The sequence below is a fragment of the Thermobia domestica genome, chromosome 2 (genome assembly GCF_964235325.1).
Source record: "Thermobia domestica chromosome 2, izTheDome1.hap1.1, whole genome shotgun sequence".
Classification (NCBI taxonomy): Eukaryota; Metazoa; Arthropoda; class Insecta; order Zygentoma; family Lepismatidae; genus Thermobia; species Thermobia domestica.
This window is the reverse complement of record NC_137455.1, coordinates 379,150,249-379,173,967: the sequence shown is the minus strand read 5'-3', so window position 1 is coordinate 379,173,967 and position 23,719 is coordinate 379,150,249. Positions and strand designations below refer to the sequence as shown.

At 35.1% G+C, this 23,719-nt stretch overlaps 1 long non-coding RNA gene across 2 annotated transcripts in view; it reads right to left on the bottom strand.

The window, feature by feature from the left end:
- The window catches only part of LOC145678867 (uncharacterized), a 541,133-nt gene that overhangs the window by 310,137 nt on the left and 207,277 nt on the right, over window positions 1-23,719 (bottom strand). For both annotated transcript variants that reach the window (XR_014130459.1, XR_014130458.1), the window contains exon 2: window positions 4,972-5,113. This is a non-coding gene — a long non-coding RNA (uncharacterized LOC145678867). The remainder of the gene's footprint in view (window positions 1-4,971; window positions 5,114-23,719) is intronic.

Genomic DNA, 23,719 nt, shown 5'->3' with positions numbered 1-23,719 from the left:
GGTGGGTTGTGATACTGCTACTTTTAAGGGCTCCAAACTTTGAGATGGTATTTATTTATATATATAAAATAAGAAAGTTTCCTCTTCTGGGGGGCCATCGCCCCGATCACCACCCCCCTGGATCCGCCCCTGGGGTAGGCACAAGCCTACCATAAAAATTTAAAAAAATAATAAACGATAAAAGATCCAAACTAGCATCAACCACTATTGTAAAAGTTATTTCCTACTATGATTAATCAACCAAATATGTGTATGTATGTATCCATAAGCGAAGAAGCTGACCTACCCAAAATTAAAATCCTGAAACCGCCCCTGATCAAATAAAATATTACAGGTACAAGCAACGAACTTTTGATTCTTAGTTCCAAAATACTATATCCTGCAAATATAATTAAAATATTAATTATAGACAATTTATTAAAAAGTCAAAAAAATTTCACGTAATAGGAAACAAAAGTATCAGATTGTATGCTCACTGAATATATGTATGTATATATTTGTGATTGTATGTTTCATACAGTATAGGGGCTTGTTTTTATATTTTGTCAACAGGGACATCCGCAAGATTTTTTCCAGGGGGGAGTGGGAAACACCGACACATTAACTCGGTCGCGAACACAATTTGATTCACGCTTCAACATGCTGCATATATTTCATGTAAGACAAAAATGAAAACTTTCAGTTTAACGTCCCACGATTATGTCTGTTAGGCTAAGGGAGACGGATGATTAATGCAAATGAATGATGATGTAAAAATTGGTGGAATGAGAACGTGGGAGGAAACGGGAAAACCCAGAAAAACCCCATGGACACGATATTGTCCACCACAAATTTACTTAGCCGGGGATCGAACCAAGAACCTCACGCTTTACCATTGAGCCATTATGCTCCCTTCATGTAAAACAAAACAAACACTCGTGATCATTACATAACTTTATTAACTACAGTTTATATATTTAACTACTATAGTACAGTACGGTACATATATATATATATATATAATTTAAATCCTCCTTAGTTCTAATGATGATTTTTGTCCTATGTCCTGCATTCTACTTTACTATAATATTTTATATTAAATACAGTAAAACAGTATATATCAAATACAGTAATAAATATATTATATACCGTAAAATTTCAATTATCAGACATTCCGATAGCCAAATATTCGGACTGATATCTACAACTCATTCGTAAAAAATTAATTTCCATCAAACTCGTTAAAATTGATATTTTATTAGAATTTTCTGTATTTTTTTATTGTTTGTGATAAATAATATTATTTTCATCATATAGGGTATATAAGGATTACTCTATTAATTAAACAAAACCAATTTAGTTTTTTTTCTCACAAAATAACTTTTTTTAAATGACTTCTCTACTTATATTGATTTCTGTATATACGGATGACCTTCAGGATTCATTAATCCTGATAATTGAAGCTTCACTGTAATATATATGATGTGAGAGTATGCGAATCTAATACGTTTGGACATGTATTTCGAAGAGCTGAAACCTCTTCAAGAATTTAGAGGTGGGTAAAAACTTCTTTGGCCACTTTCCCCATTCTGCAGGCAGCCATATTTACCGATTCATAATTATATGACTCTACTAATGTCTTAGCCGCACTGGAATATCACTTCTCGTGAAATCAGTGACGTAAAACAGTGTTTGGTTTGGTCTGTGGTAAAATGAGTAACCGTTCATACTTACCAAATTATATCGGTATTGTAGCGCAGATTCAGCGTCGTGAGAAAAATTGGGGAGCCACTGGGAAGAAAGTAATGAACTCCGATCTAAAAAGCCAGCATTAACTGCAATGGTAGTCGATGTGCTGACCACACCTCATCTTAAAAGGCACGAGTGACACGAACCGGATGGTAAGCCTTGTCCCCTAAGGGTACTTACTTGGAATGGGGTCTATCCTTTTAGAGTTCAACAATATTCCAGTTACAATCTTGATCAAAAACTCCCGGCTTGGCTACTTACCTTTATTTAAAAAAAATCTGTCCTGCACTCTTACCTATAGATAACTAAATCAGTGAATGTGGATTTAGTTTGACCAATTGAGTTAATTTCGATTTAAAGAGAAGTTATTATTAATTTAGCTAATTTAGAGAGACATTATTATTAATTTTTCTAATTTAGAAAGGAATTATTATTTATTTGGCTAATTTAGAGAAATTATTATTAATTTGGCTACTTCAGAAAGATATTTTATTAGTTTGGCTAATTTAGAGAAATTTCTATCAAATTATTTAATTCAGAGAGAAAATATTATTAATTTTGCTAATTTAGAGAGAAATTATTAATTTGGCTAATTTAGAGAGAAATCATCATTAATTTGGCTAATTGAGAGATAATTATTACTAATTTGGTTAAAGAGAAATTATCATTACTTTGACTAATTTAGAGAGAAATTATTATTAATTTAGTTAATTCAGAGAAAAATTATTATTAATTTTGCTAATTTCGAGAGAATTTTTTATTAATTTGGCAAATTTAAAGAGAAAATATTAATTTAGCTAATTAAGAGAGAAAATATTATTAATTTGGTTAATTTAGAGAGAGAATATTATTAATTTAGCTAATTTAGAGAAAAATGATTAGAATTTCCTATGTGCGAATATCAAAATATGACCTTCTAAAGGAAGGTGGGCAGTATTTCTTTCAGAAACAATGTTCCGGGGGGTCACTGCTGGTACTATTCTATTTATTATTATATTAAAGGCGTATTAATTTGGTCTCCTCCGGGAGGGGCACTCTCAGAGATCCGGAAGGGCAGTGCCCCCCCAGAAACCAGTCTGGAAGAAACACTGAAGGTGGGTAGCTACTTGTTTCAACAAGATGTACACATCAGAAATATTACAATGTGCCAAACATTAGACTCTTGAACAATTCCCAAGAATAGTAAAAGTGAAGGGAATTAACTTGTGTATGTTTACTTATGGAGTAAACCAACATTTTAAGGTTTTTACCTTCTCCTGTCAAACGGCTCAAAGAAACACAAATAAGTAATAATTATTAACACTATTGTATAACCATTGACAGCTCCTGTCTAGTTCCACATCAGTAGCTTAGAAAATCGACGAAACGTGAAAAACAAAAGAAAAACGCAATGCGTGAAATTGTGCCCATGCTTATATATACACACTTAAAAAAAAATAATACTAAGATTAGATTTAATTCAGGTATTGAAGTACCGATAAATACGCTGACAGCGCAAGCAAATCATGAACATACAGTGATCTTTATCACTGTAACAAGAAATGCATTGTTGGTGGCGTAAAATGGTCGGAAACGATCTGCAACAGTCATAAATCTTGTTTTATTGCTGTATGGACTATGTCCTGAAATACAACAGTAAAGTAGAATAGGTGTGATTGTTTCTTTTTCTTTGTTGTAACTCTCGTGTTGTATAAAAGTAGTCCATATATGAGAAGGAAATTGTATATAGCAAATGACCAGTGACAAGCAGGTATTGTAATTCCCAGAGTTGTAAAAAAAAAAAATCGAGAAAAAAACTATTTTACCCTATTCAACTAAAAGATTATAAAAAAGGCAAAAAAAAAGTGCTATATTTCTCCATTCGTTTTCAGTTGACCTGTGTGGCTCCCGGGAATCTGATTGCAGACATACAGACACATAAACAAAAATAAGGGGTCATTATCGCTTCAAAACGACTTTTACTGATGTAGGTACCGTTACAGGCTGTAAAAGAAGAAAAAAAATAGAAAAAAAAAGAAACGGCGGCTCAGGTTGTATAGTGTATGCTTTTTTCTTTTATTCTTTCCCTTTTTGGTTTCTATGTTTCAATTGTTTCTGAACTGTAGTGGAGTGTGTTTTGTTTCGAATTGGACTCCAGTTCTTTTCCAAAGTGTGCTGTGCTTAGAACTTACCAAAAGGAAACATTCCTGATCAGCGTGTGTGTTCTTTTATTGAGTGTATGTTAACTCAAAACAGAATGTATAAGAACTAGGTGCATTTTTGTGATTCGTTTTACGTTCAGATTCTACAACAACAATAAAAAAAAAATATATTGTATGGCGGTGTTAAGCGCCGTTTTACGGTTATATTGCTATGGTCAAGTAAAGGAAATAGTCCCCGGAGTATTTTAGCAGCGTCTGTTTGCCCACACGGGAGCTAACAGCTGGATTTGTGTGCTCCAGTTTGTTTATTTATTTATTTTTAACAAGCAGTATGTAGGGCCTACTGGTCGATTCTTCGTTTATAGTAACATGCAGCAGGAAACAGTAATATAAAGTAAGTGCCAATGCAATTTAATGTGACAGTAATACTTCATTTGTCCGGTAAAAGTTTGGCTCTTTTTTTTTTTTTTACCGGTAATATGATTTGAATGTATGGAAATTAGTGAAATAATGCGCAGTTTAATATACTTGTATTTTTTTATTTCACTTTATTGACAAGAGATGCATCCTGAAACGAAAACTCAGCATCAACACCAGCTGTTGTTGTAAATGTTATTTATTTACGTTTTAACATTCACTTCCGGTCCTAGTTTTTCACTGAAGCGAGAACAAAAGTTAACACGGGCAGCATGAAGTTAAAAATATATATCGTATTCTTGAGCTAATTCTGCCCTTAACAGGACTTCGTTAAACTTTTATCAGTGTATGATACAATGGTTTATTACTCACATACAAGTATGTGCTCTGTGGTTTTATTTCACACACGTTTTGGCGTGTATTTTATGTGTGTTTCAACGCCGCCATTACGACCTGATAACACCAAGTTCGGCAGGCAGCTCAGAGGTAAGAAATGGCGTCTTCCAAAGTTTTTTCTCTTTCTAATACTTTTACCGCTAAAAATATGGTTAATTTATAGCTGTTAACAAACTTTAAATTTAACAACAAGAATCCTCAAACCTTTCGTAACATAATTGTAATAATACAAGTTTGTTATTTGGTCTTGAAAGCAGTGAAAAAGGAGTAATAAATAAATTCCACTTACCGGTTTTTGTCTGTGCCTCGTCCGACTCCGGTGATTTAAGCCTAACCATCGCTCGTAGCTCTTCCCCAGTGTGACACGAAGTTTCCCATCCCGTAACTATGGAAACGTTATGGCCGACGCGGCTGGCCCGCCTGCAGTTTTCCTACAATAACACAGGATTCAATAGTCAATAAAGTAACCCTAGAAATGTTTCTCTTCTTTTTTTTAAAAAAAAAAATCTTTAATGTCTCTCAATTGTTGAGATTGTAAAATAATATTAGCTCTAAGTATCTTATTTCATTTTAGAACGGGATTTTTTTCGTGCTATCTTATAAAAGACGAAACTTATGTATAGTCCCTTTGAGAATATTTCCCTTTTTTCTCATAATTTTCTTTTATGTTTTTAAAAAAAAGAAAACTCCCGGAAAAACTTAACATTAACCTGCATTTTTATTTTTATTAATTCTGAAAAAAAATCACAAATTATCGGATTTGTATTTTAAACCAGCATATAATTGTATTAATATAATAATTTACAAAATAAATAAGTAGGCCTATATATACGGCACCTTTATCATTTTAAGTATTGTTTCGAAGTTGTATACGTACCGTGTATACATAGAATACAACTTTAATAATATTAAACGCTAGGCCTAACCACTTTTCAAGATGTTTTTAAGTTTAAATAAAAATAAATATATATAAGCCTAGTTCCTGTAGTACCAAAATATAAATTATAATTATCATAGCATAACATTTAAATGCGAATTTACTGTGTAAACTTATGTTAAAATTATATTTCATACTAAATCTGCAATTTTTAGGCTAAAGTGGGGTATATTATTATTATTATTATTATTATTATTAAATAGTTAAAAGTATTTCTGTCAAATAAAATAATTCCTAATCAATAACTTCATATTACATATAGCCTAGTAAGAAGAACCAAAACCACGAATTTTATATTTCGTACAATAATTGTGTCATTAATAATTCTGATACATAATACATTTCAAAAATATTCTGAAAATAGATTTACTTATGATCTATGGTAATCTATTAAGAGATTTTTCTAGTAAGCAAGTTAATGAAATAATATATTTTTTTCTAATAAGAAAATTAACGATAAAAGAAATTTAAATTAAAAATTATAACCGATATGATAAAAATTAAGTTTTTATTTTAATAAATTATTTCGATTTTAAATCGAGTAAAATTATATATTTTATTCGATTATTACAAGTATCAATGACGAGTAATTTTTGTGTAATATATGGTTTAATGTATTTGTAATCTCTTAAAACATGAAATACAGTAATATAAGATGGAATATATATATATCAGTAGCGTAGCCAGGATGTGTGTTTGGGGGGGGCCCAACTGCTGTTATAGGCACATATAGAAAAATTACAAACAAAAAAATATATAAACATAAAAATATATAAAAAATTACAAACATCAAAGTACCAAAGTACATTGTCGGACCTCTTTGGGGGGGGGGCCGGCCCCTCCGGGCCCCCCCTTCCCTACGCCACTGATATATATATATATATATATATATATATATATATATATATATATATATATATATATGAATTAATGATGATAGATTGATAATTTTAGTTATCGAGTTTTAAAAAAATAAAAATCAGAGTAGTAGAAACTAGATGAAATTGTAGCTGAATTTTACTCATTTATATATTTATAGACTATTGAACTATTAATATAGATAAAAGTCTTTATATTAAATTTTTGCTTTATTTTTAGTCATAAACATAAAACTTATAATATATAGAATAAAAGTTTATTTGGGGTCGCGGTAGCTCAGTGGTAGAGCGTTAACCTCTGGTGCATGGGATCCTTGGTTCGATCCCAGCTCGCGCCAAGTGAACTTTGTGGTGGACAAACACCGTGTGCGTAGGTTTTCTCGGGGTTCTCCCATTTTCTCCCACTTTCTTCATTCCACCATTTCATTCATTTCTCATAATCACCGTCTCCTTTAGCCTAACCTGTATAACCGAAACTTTAAAGATTTCATTTCATTTCATTTCAAAAGTTTATTTATATTTCTTATTAAATTCTATTCTATTTGTGTTCTTTGCTTAGTTTTTTAATGACAACAAATCAATCACAAAAGCAGTAATCATTACGGGATCGACGAAACCCATCCGATCTGAGTCTGACCATACTTAGCATGTGGTGATAGAGCTTGACGAGATCTGATTGCATGTAAAATATTATTGTGTACAAACCTGTGGAGATCTCATGTTATGGTTGGATCATCAAAGTAGTGCTTTGAACATTGTCAAATTTTGGTTTTAAAAATCTAATAGTTATTTAGAACGTTTTATCCAACAAACCTGTTATTAGTAGGGATGGCCAGAACCGGTTCCTGGTGGAACCGGTTTTCGGGTCTGGACGGATCCGGTTCTAGAAGATCCGGTTCCGGAACCGGTTTTTCGGATCCAGGTCTGGAACCGGTTCTTCAGATCCAGGTCTAGAACCGGTTCTTCGGATCCAGGTCTAGAACCGGTTCTTTGGATCCAGGTCTGGAACCGGTTCTTCGGATCCAGGTCTGAAACTGGTTCTGAAAACAGAACCGGTTCCTCGCGGAACCGGTTCCGCTGGAACCGAAACTTGTGTGACCATCCCTACGCTAAACCAGAGCTGCTGGCAAGCTGTGAATAGTATGCTAGATGAAATGGTGGAAGCGACAGGCAGGCGCCCAGGCGGCGGCAGCTTGTCTCATTTGGCTAAATAAACTGGGTAACTGGCAAACGCATTGGTTAAACAGGCAAACTGGCCAACTCATTTGGCTAAACACCCACTGGTGGACCAAAATTGTTTTTCTGGGGGCACAAACGGGTCTGGGCGGGGAAGGCATAAGCGCATGGTCCTCTTTGCATTATTTTTGAAGGTGAACTTTATGCATCCTTTACGGGTCTTTGGGGGCTTTCGGATCCAGGTCTGGAACCGGTTCCTAAGATCCGGTTCTGGAACCGGGTTTTCAGAACCAGATGTGGAACCGGTTCTTAAGATCCGGTTCTGGAACCGGGTTTTCGGATCCAGGTCTGGAACCGGTCCCTAAGATACGGTTCTGGAACCGGGTTTTCGGATCCAGGTCCGGAACCGGTTCCAAAACCGGTTCTGAAAACCGGATCTCCGAGAACCGGTTCCTCGCGGAACCGGTTCCGCCGGAACCGGAACTTTGTGGCCATCCCTAGTTATTAGACGTTAATTTCAAGGATAAGAAATTAGATAATAAGATGGTTGATTAATTACTATGTTTTGGGGGAGCTATCTGTAATAAAGAGTTGCCAAAATCGATTGAGGTCGATTTTTGTTTTCATAATAGGAACATTTACTAATTGAACAGATAAAATGTCGTCTGTATAAAAATGAATCTGGAAGATGCAATATCCAAATTAAATTAAGTATTTTAAACGACTATAAATATCGTTTTTCAGTCGATACAGTCTAACTGAATTACTGCGTTAATTCATGTTTGTTATTTTAGTCAATATGAAGAAAATATCCATAATTTCCAAAATAACCATACTTTATTGATGTAAAAAAAAAAAAAAATACAATAGTAATTGTATATTTTGTTGATTATTCTATTACTTGCAAATTACAAAATAAAATTGTAGATGGAGCTACATGTATTTCTATAGGCCTAACTACCAATAATACACAAACTCAGTGGCGGATCTACCTTGGGGCCGGGGAACCTAGGCCCCCAGTTTTTTAGTGAAAAAATAATTTAAGCTATTATTTACATATCTTTGGAAGTTTATGTGCGTACTAATCGCATGATATACCTACCATAGTCGGGATTCTGGGTGCCCCCCCCCCCAGTTTTTAACTTCTAAATTCGCCTCTACACAAACCCGTACATTCATACAACATTCTTTATTTTAAATCCAGTGAAACGTAATTAAATATTTTTTAAATAAATAATATATAGTGTGTTAAAGTACTATTCTGGCAAAAAAACATAAAAGTATCAACTTGTGTAAAACTAGTTTGCCTATTGCTAAGAGGAATTTGTCCTTCATTTATTTTTAAAGCCAATCTTAAGTAATAAGTATACTAATCTTAAGTATACTAAGCTTAATTAAAGCTAATAAGTATAAATTATATTTACAACATAGCAAAACAGTGTCATTTACTTTCTTATAGACCCTACTACAAATTAAAATTTAATAGGTTTGTTCCGTGTAGTTTGATTCTAATAGCAACTACAATGTTTTTATATTATTATTATTTTATTCTGTTTATTTTATTTATTTTATTTTTATTATTATTATTTATTTATTTATTTTTGCAAAAATTTGACTAAGTACTTTAATGGTCCCTATCTCGGGGACCAAATCAAAGGCTTGTTGAGGAAAATATTTCGCATTCGAATTAAGCTGATCAAGATTTACCTCTGTACTGAGTTTGTACACATCGGGTGAGTTCTTCTGAGGGCTGTACAATTTTTTTTTCGAACTTTTTAATTTTCCAAACCCGAAATTTAATGGCTCATAATTCGATAACCAAATGCCTGCAGAAGAAGATGTTTCACTTGCCTACTAGCATCGGCGGAGCTATGGAGGCATTGTCCCCCCCTTAAAAAACTGACAAAAAGTAAAAAATCCACCTATAAGATAGCCACGTACCAAGACCTGTCAAAATTTGCCGACCGAGGTCCGAGACCAACCAAAAAGTCTGCCCCTCAGCAAACAATTCTTAACTCTGCCCATGTCTACTAGGGTAGTCAAAGTCTTTCACTCTGTTAAGTTTGATGAAGAATGGATGAATTCATTTGTAAGCGTGATATATATTATAATCTTGTGATACAAGAGTTGTTGAGAAGATTTTAGCTTTCCTAACGCAAGCAAGTCAAAATTAATTTTATAATGAATTTATTCAACATACTCTCTGTTCAATTTAATAAATTTTTGCTTCAGTTCTCCAGTTTGTATAATCCCTCAAAAAAATAAATAAATAAAAACGGTTGGCTGTCAAGCCATTGAAATGTAGCTGAAATCGCTTCAGAAATGTTACTGTTTTTTTCCTTCAGATTTTTTTTAAATTTGGGAATAGGTGTTAGATGGGGCTAGGTCAGGTGAATAGAGCGAGTGATTCAAGGTTTTTAAATCTTTAAGTAGCCAAATTTTCGATTGTAGTACTGCTCTTGTGAGGAAATGCATCGCTATGAAGGTAGACAAATTCTCGGCATAACTTTCCACGGCGTTTTTTTTTCTTTTTTCCATCTCTCTAACTGAAGCTTATCATAGTAATGATGCATAACAAGCCCCGGCTATTGTGTTACTTTGTAGGTAATCAACAAAGGTTATCTGATCCTGGTTACAAAAAAAAATAGCAAGAATCTCTTAACTCTATTCTTTTAATTTTGCTTTTGTCTATGGATCATACAAAATAGAGCCGTTTTTTTTTCATTCTCACTGATAAAAAGTGCGACAAAATTAGTGGCACCCTGCTCAAAACGAGTCGAAACGAAACCAAGCGCCCTTACCTTCTGATCTGCATGCAAAACATTCGGGTCCCACTTGGCGGGTAGTTTTCTTATGTCAAGATGACCACGAATATAGTGATACTAACGCGTTCAAGGGAGATGCCTAGATCCTCTTCGAGCAGAAATGCATCGATCCGAGAGAATGATTTCATTCACCTTTTCAAATATTTCGGGTACGATCACTATGGTGAGTCTTCAAGTGCAAGATTAATTTTCAGTGCCAAAATATCCTGTCCTACATTTGACAACCCAGTTCTTAACAGTGGCATAACACGGGGCGTGGACCCCCATTGTTTGTAGCGTCTCACCATGGATGGTCTTAGCAGACTTCCCCTAGAGGAAGAGGAACTTTATGGCTCCTCTAATTTTAACATCACTCAACGCCATTGCTAGCCTGCCATCTTCACTCCTCACCTGCAGAAAAAAAAAGGCCCATTAGTCTCAATGCTTTGATTTTTGGGTCATAAACATATAGAAGCATTTGATTTTCAAACAAAACAAAAATTTACTGAAATCGGAAAATGGAAAAGGGTCGAAGCAATTTCTCGTATTTCTTAAAGAAGTAAAATCAAATTAACTTTTTAAAAAGTTAGGAGCTTTTCTACATTATTACAAATAGGCCTATAGCTATAATAAAAGTGGTCCTTTGAACAGTATGGCTGGACAGACGCCATGTTCAATCGCAACCGAATGACCTGTAAGTTTACTCATCAGTCACTTACCAAAATCATACAGAGTTTGAGACTTTGCAGACCATAGTTAATAAAAATTGCTTCAATATGGCAGAGTCATTTGAACTGCCAGAGGAAGACAATGATATCTCATTTTTTTTCTTCTAACTTTGAAATAAACTGAAAAAAAGTTCAGCATTACCATGCAACGCAATGTAAAGACATAACAAACAAGATTTCCCTGCCATCTGCAGGTACATTCCGAAATTAAACTACCTACATACTGTTCTGTTGTCCGATCCCGCTTTTTACCAGAAGTGGCGCGCTTACCAACGTCTTTCCCGAGTCGCTCATTTCAGCTTCTGCTTGGGGAAAGGGGGATATGACTCTCCAATATAAGTACTATTCTATTATTATTATTATTATTAGAAATTATTATTTTTGTGACTACTAACCACAAAGACGACAAATGAAAATCATGTAACGTTCAGTGCTGCCAACTTGCCTGAAGGGAAATGGCGGACACTTCAAATGTTGCGTTCTTTACAGGACACCTTTTACGACAGTGGATCACAAAGTTCCTTATTGAAATTAAACGCGGAAGATTTTACCATACAGGCTAAAAGAGGTGGCAACAAATATATTATTCAACCCTTTTCCATCTGAGATCGAACCCAGAAACACACAAAGACGGGGAGACAGTCTCAGGCCCGTAGCTAGGGTTGGCCATCGGAAGCTCAGCCTCTTCTGCGCCCATTTTTGCTCCCCTGAACCATTCAATTTGTTAGTATATATGTATGAATGTAAAGTGAACTGAAGTCATGTCCCCAAATAATCTCGATCTTTCTCACTTGATTTTCTGTCTACGGACCTAAGAACATAGGATTTTTGTTTGTTTATTACATTTAAGGTAGAATACAGTTTAACGTAAAATCAGAACTACTGTATTACGTTCAAAACTTTCTTGTTGGAAATCGAACTCGGGACCTCGTGCACCAAAGGTGCTACAAAGAGAAAAGAACATATGTGGCGTATGTAAAAACGTAGGTTACATGCGTAAATCCTGTAGTTTTTGAACTTAACGTCCAACCCTATGTAACATCCTGTAGTAAACGTATAAGAGAAAAGGTTTGTTTTATAATACTGTCCGTACAAGTGTTCCAGCTATACGTACTTTCCGTATGACTATACTTATATAGGCGGTAAGAATCTTATATACAGATGGACGTATATAACATAGCTGACGTATGCAACATACGGAGGACTGTTAAATGTCAGACATTCTGCAACTGTGTTATGTAACATCTAAGCACGACAAAAGGCAGTATGTAGCATATGGATAATGTATAATCCGTACAGATTTCAGTAGTAAACATATGGATTCCGTATATTTGCACAATATACCGCTGTCCGGATCATGGTTTTTTTCTCAGTGTAGCCACTAACCAGCAGGGAAATCAAGTAGATCCTTGGGTTTACACGGTTTAGAAAAGGGACCATCAAGTAAAATAGTTTTGGAACCTCTGTTTTTGAAGCAAATAATTGCAAGTGTTCCAGCATTTGTAGCCGTGCCATGTTGAGTGTATGACAAATGTATTCTCAATGTCTTGATGCGCTTGCTATACTGATGTCAACATTTGATAACCACAGAAGAGGAAAAAGAAACTTTTTTTAAAAAAAAGATCGAGTGCCAACGTGATCCGACCTAGTCTTTCCTCCACTTGATGTGATTTACGATCTAGATCTTAAACTCGAACTGCTCCTGACACATTTGATATGGCTGTGGTTTCCGAAGGAGCATGTCTTAAATTATGTACCACTAAGAAGAACTTTATAATCTCTCTCTCTTTTTTTTTTTTTTTTTGCTTTTTCTCTTTCTACTTGCATAACTGTTTTTTTTTTTAAACTTTGGTAGCAGGACAACCTCATTTTTTCCACATTCATCATCCTATTCAAATGTCTTCCAACATTAACACAATTTGCTTAGAATGTACTTACCTACATACAATGCATAGAGATATGCAGAAACTACTTTTTACATTCTTTAAGACCTTGGAGAAAATTGAAAACACCTTTCGAAGGAGCACTTGTGTAACATAGAGCGGAAACCGATTCCTGGTGGAAACTCATGTGGTTCGATCCCACGTTAAGCTGAAGGTCTACGTCTCATATAGCCTTGCTGCTGGAAGGGACGCTAAACTGATACTCAAACATCACACATATTTATTTCAGTTGAGGTAGCAATAGAACAATTGTGTACAGAGGATCATGCCAAGTTTCAATATGGTCCGGTAGATGTTAGACGCTAGAGCAAGTTTTGCTGCCATCTATTGGCAAGATGTGAAACTTTCAGTATTCTACAATTATATAGCTTTGTTTTAATACTAGAAAACGAGATATGGGTAGCCATCGTTAAAACCACCGTTACCCGTTATAGAATTCAGCTGAGATATTATAGGAGTCTATTGCAACAGAATTAAAAAATTTACTTTGGTTCAAAAGTTATCGTGAGGAGTAACGGACTGACGTACTAACAAGTTTCTTATGAGGTCTACTAGCGGGTTTCTAATAACACTACATTCTTATAAGGTCTACTAACGTGATCCTAATAATATTACAACCTTATAAGATCTACTAGCGTGATCCTAATAACATTACAATCTTATAAACTCTACTATAGCAATCTTAATAACATTACATTCTTATAAGGTCTACTAGCGTGATCCTAATAACATTACAATCTTATAAACTCTACTACAGCAATCTTAATAACATTACATTCTTATAAGGTCTACTAGCGTGATCCTAATAACATTAGAATCTTATAAACTCTACTACAGTAATCTTAATAACATTACATTCTTATAAGGTCTACTAGCGTGATCCTAATAACATTACAATCTTATAAACTCTACTACAGCAATCTTAATAACATTACATTCTTATAAAGTCCATTAGCGTGATCTTAATAACATTGCAATCTTGTGAGAGCCACTAGCGTGATTCTAATAATAATTTCTAGGTACACTAGCGTGATCGTAATAACAATACAGTCTTATAATGTGCATTAGCGTCTTATAATATTCATAAGCGAGGTCCTAATAGCATTACAATCTTATAAGGACCACTAGCGTAATCCTGATAACATTATTTAATTATAACTACTCAATTACAATTTTCCTCCATGAAGTATTTTAAATATGTTCGTGGAGTTCACCCAAGGCTCGTAGCCAAAACACTAAGACAAGGGGGAGGGGGGCAATTGAATTCACCATACGTTCTTGACCTTATTTTTGAACGTGCACTTATCTAAACAATCAACTGAAAATTTCTGGGGCTGACGGTGGTTGCAGGGGCTGAGCACCCCACCTACTTCCCCCTAGCTATGGGCTTGACTCACCCCCTCTCTAATAGTTACAGGTTACGTCTTTGTGTATGTTCACGGCAGGGGCGGATCCAGGACCGACTTCTGGGGGGGGGGCGGTGGGTTGTCATACTGCTATTTTTAAGGGCTCCAACCTTTGGGATGGGTTTTATTTATATATATAAAATAAGAAAGTTTTCGCTTCTTGGGGGAGAAAGATCGACCCGATCGCCCCCCCTGGAACCGCCCCTGGTTCACGCTAATAATCAAACAACAATGATACGAATGCTTTCATTTTATAACTATTGGATAGTTAAATTACTGTATTTTGATCTATAGATTCCTCCCTGTTAAGCATAGTTTTAATGCACACATCATACATTTCTATACATATAGAACTATTTCTTAACTAGTTATATATATATATATATAAAAATACAACTATTATAACGAATAATATTATGTTAAAACATAGCACCAGACGATAAACAAAATCAAAAAGTTTCCAACTCTCTCGCGTCGTGTTTTCATTGGCCTTGGGTTTGGCCAACCGCTACAGCAAGACTTCTCCACCAATGAGCGTGAAAGGCATTATGGCGTCCGTACAGATCATGGCTGCCGCAGTGTTTACACCTGTTTGTTAGTATTTCTCGAATAATAACGGTAAAATTATGGTTTCTATAGGATATGGCAATGGTGTAGTGATTATAGTATAGGATATGGCAATATATCGTTGAGCTTCATAGCTGTTTAATATATCTCACCTAAAACTTACATAAAATTCATGTAATTTATTAATGGCATAACAGACACACATAATTCTACAGTGTTGCCAAGTTTAGTTATTTAAGATGTGTTTGCAACAAGAAAAGCGGGCGTATTCTACAATAAGTGTGGTATTTCTTTTATGCAGTTGTTGTATAACTTCCTTTTTGCTCCAAGTTATTATTGTGTGTCAATAATTAACTCGGTTATGAGTTTTTAAAGAAAAAAAACCTTAGATAGGTATTGTGACATGAGAGTTCTGTCTCAAACTTTGTTGGTGGTTAATTCAGCGTTTAGCGCCCCTTTCCAGCACTAAGGCTATATGAAACGTGGACTTATTGCTTAACGAGATATACGTTTTACATGACCTCCCCCACCGGAAGCTTATGACTCAGAAGTAAAAGTAAATACAGGTGTACGTATCAAACCAATGGTGCTTGTAGTAGCAGTTGATAGGGTACTTCGATCTATTAAATATAGTGCATGGTACCTATCTTATTTTTACGCGTATAACACTGCTAGCCTGCGCATAGACACACATGTAATGTACGAAAAGATTAAACGGAGCTCGGTACCTAGTATATGGTTAACATACTCGCCAATTGGCACAGGAAATTTGAGTTCATTTTCCATTGGGAGTTCTTATGTTTCGGATCCCAGCATTAAGTTCAGGGCCGGATTAACACACTCTTGTGTCCTAGGCTATACTTCCAGGACCTCCTCTCCTACCCCAGCGTTCCTATTTCAACACCAGCCTCGTAAGATTACTTCAATTCGTATTATATTCTGCAAGAACCTTTTATTTATTGATTGATTTATTTTTTACGGTCTTGTCTCAATCTGGTCTCTGGAGAGCCTCAAAGTTTTTGTAAGAACAAACTTTCGTTTATTTTTAGAAACCGTTCCTTCAATCAAACATTCGGACTAGTGTCACGTGTATACCACGTGAAGGAGTTTGGTTTATACGGTGAGATATCTCCTCGAAGTAATATTGAAACCGGAATTTGTAGTAGATTTTCACCACTTCCGGTTTAGTAGATAGAATAGAGAGGAGCTGGAATATATTCTTGGAACGCTTAATTTATTGCACAAAGCAGCATTTCACTACCTATTACAGTTTTTACTGTGTAGCAATGAACGTTAAACCGGAAATAGTTGATTTCTACCACTTCCGGTTTGAATATAGGATCAAGAAAGAATATGGTATTTATTCTTAGAACGCTAAATCGATTTTAATAGATGGTTCTCGGTATCTCTTATCATTTTTGCTATATGTAGATCAGTGTTAAAACCGGAAGTTGTAATGGATTACTGTCACTTCCGGTTTAAGTATAGAGTTAAGGATGAAGATTAAAATGTATTCTTTAGACGTGTAATCGATTGCAGGAAACCGTTTCTCGCTATCTATTACCGTTTTGGCTCTATAGTGATCAACATTAAAACCGGAAGTGGTTTATTACTGCTGTAGTTCCGGTGAATGGATCGCCTTCAGCAGCGAACTGGGCTTCTAACTTTTGATTCTGTACATCTTCGCCAAAATTGATGGTGATCCATGAAGTAGTTCTGGAGGTTTTGTGTTTCCTGAACGGACGAACGGACAGACAGACTGACAGCGATAGAGTTAATATATAAAAAGAGTTTTTGTTGCTAAATGGAGAATTTGTACTACATACAACATAATCAGTAAAGATTATAAAGATGTAGATATATTTAATAGTTCTGAAAAGTTGATCGAAAGAGTAATACAGCATGTTTTGTAAAAAAAAAAAAAAAAAAAAAAAAAAAAAATCAAGGAAACTATTGTTTTACTTCAAGTCCTATAGTACTCGCGCCGAGTCGTGAAGCGTGGGATCTAAACCAATCAGAGAAATAATTTGTTTGAGCTCCAACACATCGGAAAACTTCGGTACAATTCGTGGAGCCGCTTCTCGAGCGCACACTTGGGGAAACGTCAAACAACTGAAATTCACCAACTACGTTGCCAAACTTTGAAGACATAGTAAACGAGTATAATAACACTGCACAACAATAACTACTGTAACAACTATTCTAAAATGGTAACAATAGGACAAATAGTAACAACGAAAATATAACGCAACAAAAAAGAATTAACAAAACGGAACTTGACGCCAATCCGACAGCACTGTACTCTCGGGAGATGTTTTCAGTGTAGCGCGATAGAAGACACTGAGAAAATTTGATGGGTACGGGTTGACGACCGGAACACACCCTCGCGTTCTATTGGGTGGTGAAATCAGTAGATCTAGGTCAAACTTCACGACTCGACGCGAGTACTATAGTATCATTGTAATTCAAAATTATATATATGTAGACACTGTAATTGGGTATTAATGCCTGTTGCGTCGATAAATAAATAAATAAGTAAAGTCCTTAAAATAGAGACCTGCACGGGCCGGGCTTGGGCAGGGCGACTCTGCTATTTCTTTGGGCCGGGCCGGGCCGGGCTTGGGCGGGCCGACACTGTTATTTCTTTGGGCCGGGCCGGGCTTGGGCTGGCTGACTCTTCAGGTCGGGCCGGGCTGGGGCCGATCAATTGCAATTCTTTAATAATTATTGACTTTCGTTAAACGATAATTGGAATAAAGCCAAACGTTGAAGAAGTGTGTCTGTGAAAAATGTTACAAAGAATGCAATAGCTATTTACAGTTTGTGTTGCTTAGCGGCTCCACTTTCACTATAGAGGATTGTAGGCATTATGCGATAAATTAAGCTCTGACCTTGACCTTCACTGAACTCAAAATATAACAAGAAGGGGTGGGAATGCTTTCCCTGTCGCTAAACAATATTGCCATCTTCACTTTATGCTAAAAATCAATTAAGCTAGATTTTTGTTGCAGGGAATGGAGTTTTTGTTCTCTCGATGACAGGCAAAGTTGTAGGAGGCAATAGTACCATTCGGGAGGCAAGCGTCAGGTTGTGAACCAGAGTTTAGAAAATGTTTCTGAGGGTTAGGTCAAATTTAGTACTAAATTTTGAGAAAGATTGGGGCTCGAGCTAATTTTTTAAAAAAATTATCGGGCCGGGGTCGGGCCTAAAACTTTTAAAATTTATCGGGCCCGGGCCGGGCTTGGGCCAAGAATTTTAAAAACTTATCGGGCCGGGCCAGGCTCGGGCCGAAAATCTCCAAAACTTTTCGGGCCCGGGCTGGGCCGGGCCTAGGTACGTTCGGGCTGGATTGGGCTCGGGCCGAAAAATTCGGCCCGTGCAGGTCTCTAGCTTAAAATGAAGTAAATTTATTAGAGAACAATCAGGACTCGATTGGAGTGGTCAGGATGAATAAAATGTGTGTTTAATTACTGTACTATGTATATACAGTAACTATCCATTGTTGTAAGGATATACAATGTTACTGACTTCAGGAGGGGTTCCTTACGAGACGAGACGAGACAATCTATTAGAAACAGATCAGGCAGGCACTCAGAAAGTTGACTGGAAGGGGTTCAAAATATTTTGGGACCAGGGGTTCCAATACGTCTATGTAATATTGAACCTGTCTTATTCTGCACCGGAAAAACGATAAGTAATTGTTAATTACTGCCACCTATATGTATTTTTAGAAAAACTATGGAACTAGATTATTTTTATATGAAATGAGACCACAAATAAAAGGTGTAAAATCAAATCTTTAACCTATATCAATCATTTCTCTATTAAACAGTTCTGTTCTATTAAGAAAGAGTACAAATTTTAGTCGAGTTACAAATTTTGGGAGGCTCAGGACCAGTGGGTCCCGTGTGTGCGGCCCCTGAAACACACTTTCCGAGAAGACACATACCTTTCATTTTATCTTTTCCAGAAACCTGATTTGTATTCTCTTTCTTGTGGCTCGGGTTTTGAGATATTAGTTGATGTGCACAAGCGAATACCTGTAGTTAATCTAGGGCCTACATAATCCTTATATAGATGTCGCTAATTCTAATTTTGAACCTACACCAATTCCAGTTCGTCTTTTCCAGTTTACTTCTATCTCCTTGAACTATATGAGGTAGAAATTGATCATCCTACCACTGCTCTGATGGCTTAGTAGCCCTACGTAGTTACGTTAGGGCAAGTGGGCCAGAACACTCAGACAGATGAAATTACTGGATTATAGAGACACTACTACGCTGCCAAAGGAAAGAGGCCCCATCACGGTGAAATTAAAATACCGCTAATTTTAGAGTAATTATGCGATATCTTCAAATAGATAAAAGATAATCGAAAAATGAAACAAGACCTCGCTACACAATATTATTTTACATGAGGTACCATTATCACGACTTTCTTATCTGCTTTCAATTCCCATCCATTTAGAAAATCGGCATTTATTTTCGCGTTTCTAAATGACTGCATACGGAAAGCTACTAGGTGACTCGTGATAACGGTAATTCATGCAAAATAATATTGTCTAGCATGCTCTTGTTTCACATTTCGATTATCTTTTATCTATTTGAAGATATCACATAATTACTGTAAAATTAGCAGTGTTTTAATTTCGCAATGATTAGACCTCTTAAATGCATTTTAAATAGCTACCAAAGATTGAAATAGTGATCTAAGGATCGACCTATACCTTCTATTAGTTACAATAGAAATGTTTCACCTTTCCTGCTTCCAAAATTGAATTGGACCGACCAGAGTTCGTATACCAACAGTTGTCATCCAATCTAACAGGATTGAAATCGACTATATTAAAAAAAAAAAAAAAAAAAAAAAAAAGTGCCTTTCAGCCACCTTTGAACATTCCTTCATGCGTTCACAGTTAAACTTTAATATATTTAGCATCAAAGAACGTGAATTGACTTGTAAAAGTTTCGCTGACAAATACGACGGCAGGTGCGAAAAAAAATTAGAGCGAATCTTGGTTTGAAACTGATTCTGATGCGTAGGAAAACCTGAATGTAACTTCCGTTTGCTTCTGTAACGGAGTGCCAAATGCCATCTTCTTAAATAAATAAAAGAAATCGCTAGAATCGTAAGAGAAGTCGCATAATGTTAGCCAAGAAATATCATTACGGTAATAGTCTTTGGCAGCGCTCCTCAGCAAATGTGTGTTAATAACTGAATTTACTTTATGTGTATTGACCTTCTACATATATTTGACAGGAATGTGCTGTATTATCTAAAACAAACAAACAAACAAAAAAACTTTCAGTTCTGACGTGAGTTTCCACCAGTCCTACCTCTATTATTTAAACTTTTCAAATATTGCAGAAACCAGTGTGTTGTTTATACACTTCCCAATACTTCCCAGGTTAGTTTACTGCAATGCTTCCCAATCAGCGTACTGCGACACACTGGTACACCCATTATATATGTTAAAAATATCGTTTGATTACTATATATTTTTTTCAAATAGCGATATATTCAATTCTAATGTCGTCGATGTGGAGAGTCCTTGATAAATCATGTAGCTTTATTCCAATAATTGATATTAATGAATTAAATATTATATGAATACTGTATACAGGGTGTTTCAAAAGAACACCGACAACGTTTGGGAGGTGATTCCTGACAACACGATAAGACAAAAAAATATAGACCAACCTGGGTGCAGAATTCCAGCGTTTCGGAATTATAGGTCCCGAAAACATAAAAAAATGAACTTTAAAGGTCCATAGCTTGAATACTAGGGAACCTACCGTAGTCGGGTCAAGACTTCACTTCTCGTGCCCTATCCAAATATCTATGTTTCAGAATCCTGGGGTACTTCCGCAACAATTTTTATAGAGGTAGTTGGTGAGTATTTCAAATTATATGCTCGTAGCCAAACTCCCTCTATAAAAATTTTTACGTGAGTACCTCAGGATTTTGAAACATGTATTTTTGGATAGCGCACATACGTATTAGATCCCAAGTGAAGTCTTGACCCGACTACAGTGTGTCCCAAAGTATTGGAGTTTTTGAGCTTTGAAGTACATTTTTTCATGTTTTCGGCAGCTTATAACTCTGAAATGACGAATTTCTACACCCAGGCTGGTCTATACTTTTTGTCTTACCTTGGTGTCACGAATCACCTCTCAAACGTTTTCGGTGTTGTTTTGAAACATCGTGTATATATATATTTGAGGCTAGGTGAGTTTAGTTTTAACTGAACGATTTGGTGACGAAGCTGCCTCTCTTATATAATTGGTAAGTGTTTAGCCCTTCATGTTTATTTTTTTTTTAATTTATCCCTGTCCATAACATTATTCTTAAATTACAATGAAACACACAGAGTCTATGTAAGAATAGCGAATAGACCGAAATTAGAATAAACAGGAATTAATCATGATTTAAATTTCACCTGCATCACTTGTTATGATTATCGTAATTTAATAAGCATTTAATGACAGCACATTTGCTAGTGATTCTTTGTAATTTTACTGCTAATCTTGTAGTGTGATAGACTTCAAATATATTCTCAATTAGCCTTTAAGAGCCTGACATACTAAAAATAATGCAAAGTTTACCACTTTTCTTTTGTTTCTATTTCATAAGTGAAAGAAGATAATGAAATGCAACTTATCATAATCATAAATAATGTTATTCTACAACAGAAAATATGAACCTGGAGAATTTTCAGTGTTGCTGCTTTTTAAATAACATTATTATTTAATTTTATTAATTGTATGTTAAAACTATTTTGTTTATTGCAAACTAAATACAATAATTATTTAAAAAAGTAGTTCATAGGATAAAGAAACAACATGATATGTATAAAAAGTAGTTGAATTTGTTCCTCTAGTCCAGCGTTTCCCAACCGATGTGCCGCGGCACACTGGTGTGCCGTGAAGGGGCCACTGGTGTGCCGCGAGAAAATCGAAACAAATTATTAATTCTATAGGAATCAAATTGCAAGACAAAGGAAAAATGTATATTTGTATTTCACATTACTATGAACCTCTGCTATGAATCTACTACTTTAAGTTTCATACCGTGTTACTTTTCTGTACATTTTTAATGTTGAAAAAAGTATTTGTTATCATTGTTATGACTATTATTGCTTCTTTATTGCTGCAGACCATTTCGTAACTTGAAATTTTAAAATATCTATCATTCAATCCTTTCGACAAAGCAAACATGCGTACAAATTACCTACATTTGTGTTTTAAAACTAAAAGAGATTTGTTTGTTCGTTCGTTACTTAATGATCTTTCTTCTTAGTGAAAGGTTGGATGCAGTTTTCGAAAAAAGAAAGGTTAGTTTTAAAAATGTGAGTCCAATATTTCATTGGAATTGTTTTCTATTTTTGAATTAGAATGAAAAATAAGCATAATGATTTACCACGGGGAAAAACCAGTGATCGAGTTTTCTTCTCTGTGAAAAGGAGGTCAGTAATCACAGAAAAAATACCACGGTATTTAATATTTACAAATAATAAAGTCTATGAGTGTGCCGCGAGAATTCAAGTTACACCGTAGTGTGCCGCAAGTTGAAAAAGGTTGAGAAACGCTGCTCTAGTCGCTACCTTAACTTAGATTTTGGGGGAATTGTTATTCTGGTAACACTGCAATTTCTATGGATGCCAACACTCAAAATTCTCCACATTCTGCTATTTTCTGTTGTAGAATAACATTATTTATGATTGTGGTAAGTTGCATTCCATTATCTCCTTTCACTTATGAAAAAAACAGCAAGATTTTTTTTTTTTTTTTTTTTTTTTTAGTATGTCAGGTTCTTAATCTATTGGAACATCTTAAGTATCAAAAAGTGCTTGAGAACTGTTTCTTCCAAATAAAGAAACATTCTGTGAGTAATTTTTTGAAATAAAAGCTCATATTTCGCATACATCTACTTACGGTAGTAAAATTCATAGTATATAATCTCAGTTGGAATAGTAGTCTGAAGAAGGAAGTAATATACTTCCGAAACTGAAACATTTCTAATTAATTTATAATAAAGGTTATAGACAGCCTTGTAAGAAAGTTGTACAGTATTTAGTTTGTGAGTATATAAGCAATCTTACTACAATAAAATCTAGATTTGAATTAACGTATTTGTAGATTACTGGAGTAATTCAATTCATGCACCTCTATCTAATCATTGTTATTGCGGTAGTTGCTCATTGTGTCACAAGTGTGACAACACATGTTGTGTACTAGCATAATTAACTGGCTTGATCCATCTGAGAATTAAAGATGATGTACGGAATAGATCAATGCACGCTTGATGTCATAGAAGAAACTCTAATTCTAAATTGAAAATATACTAGTTAGATGCGATGTTATTATTTTAATAAGATAATATTTCGTCCAATCCAGCGACGCTTTTTTCAGACAGTTTGATTTTTATATACTAATATTTTATTTTAAGATTTATTTCCACATACTGTAATACGAAGTCATTATCATGCAAACATCATAGTTTATATTACTTTCGCATTCTTATCTTGACTATAATGTAATAGTGTTGCCAACTGGCCGGTATTTCACTGGTCTGGCCGGAAATATTGCTGTGGTTTTG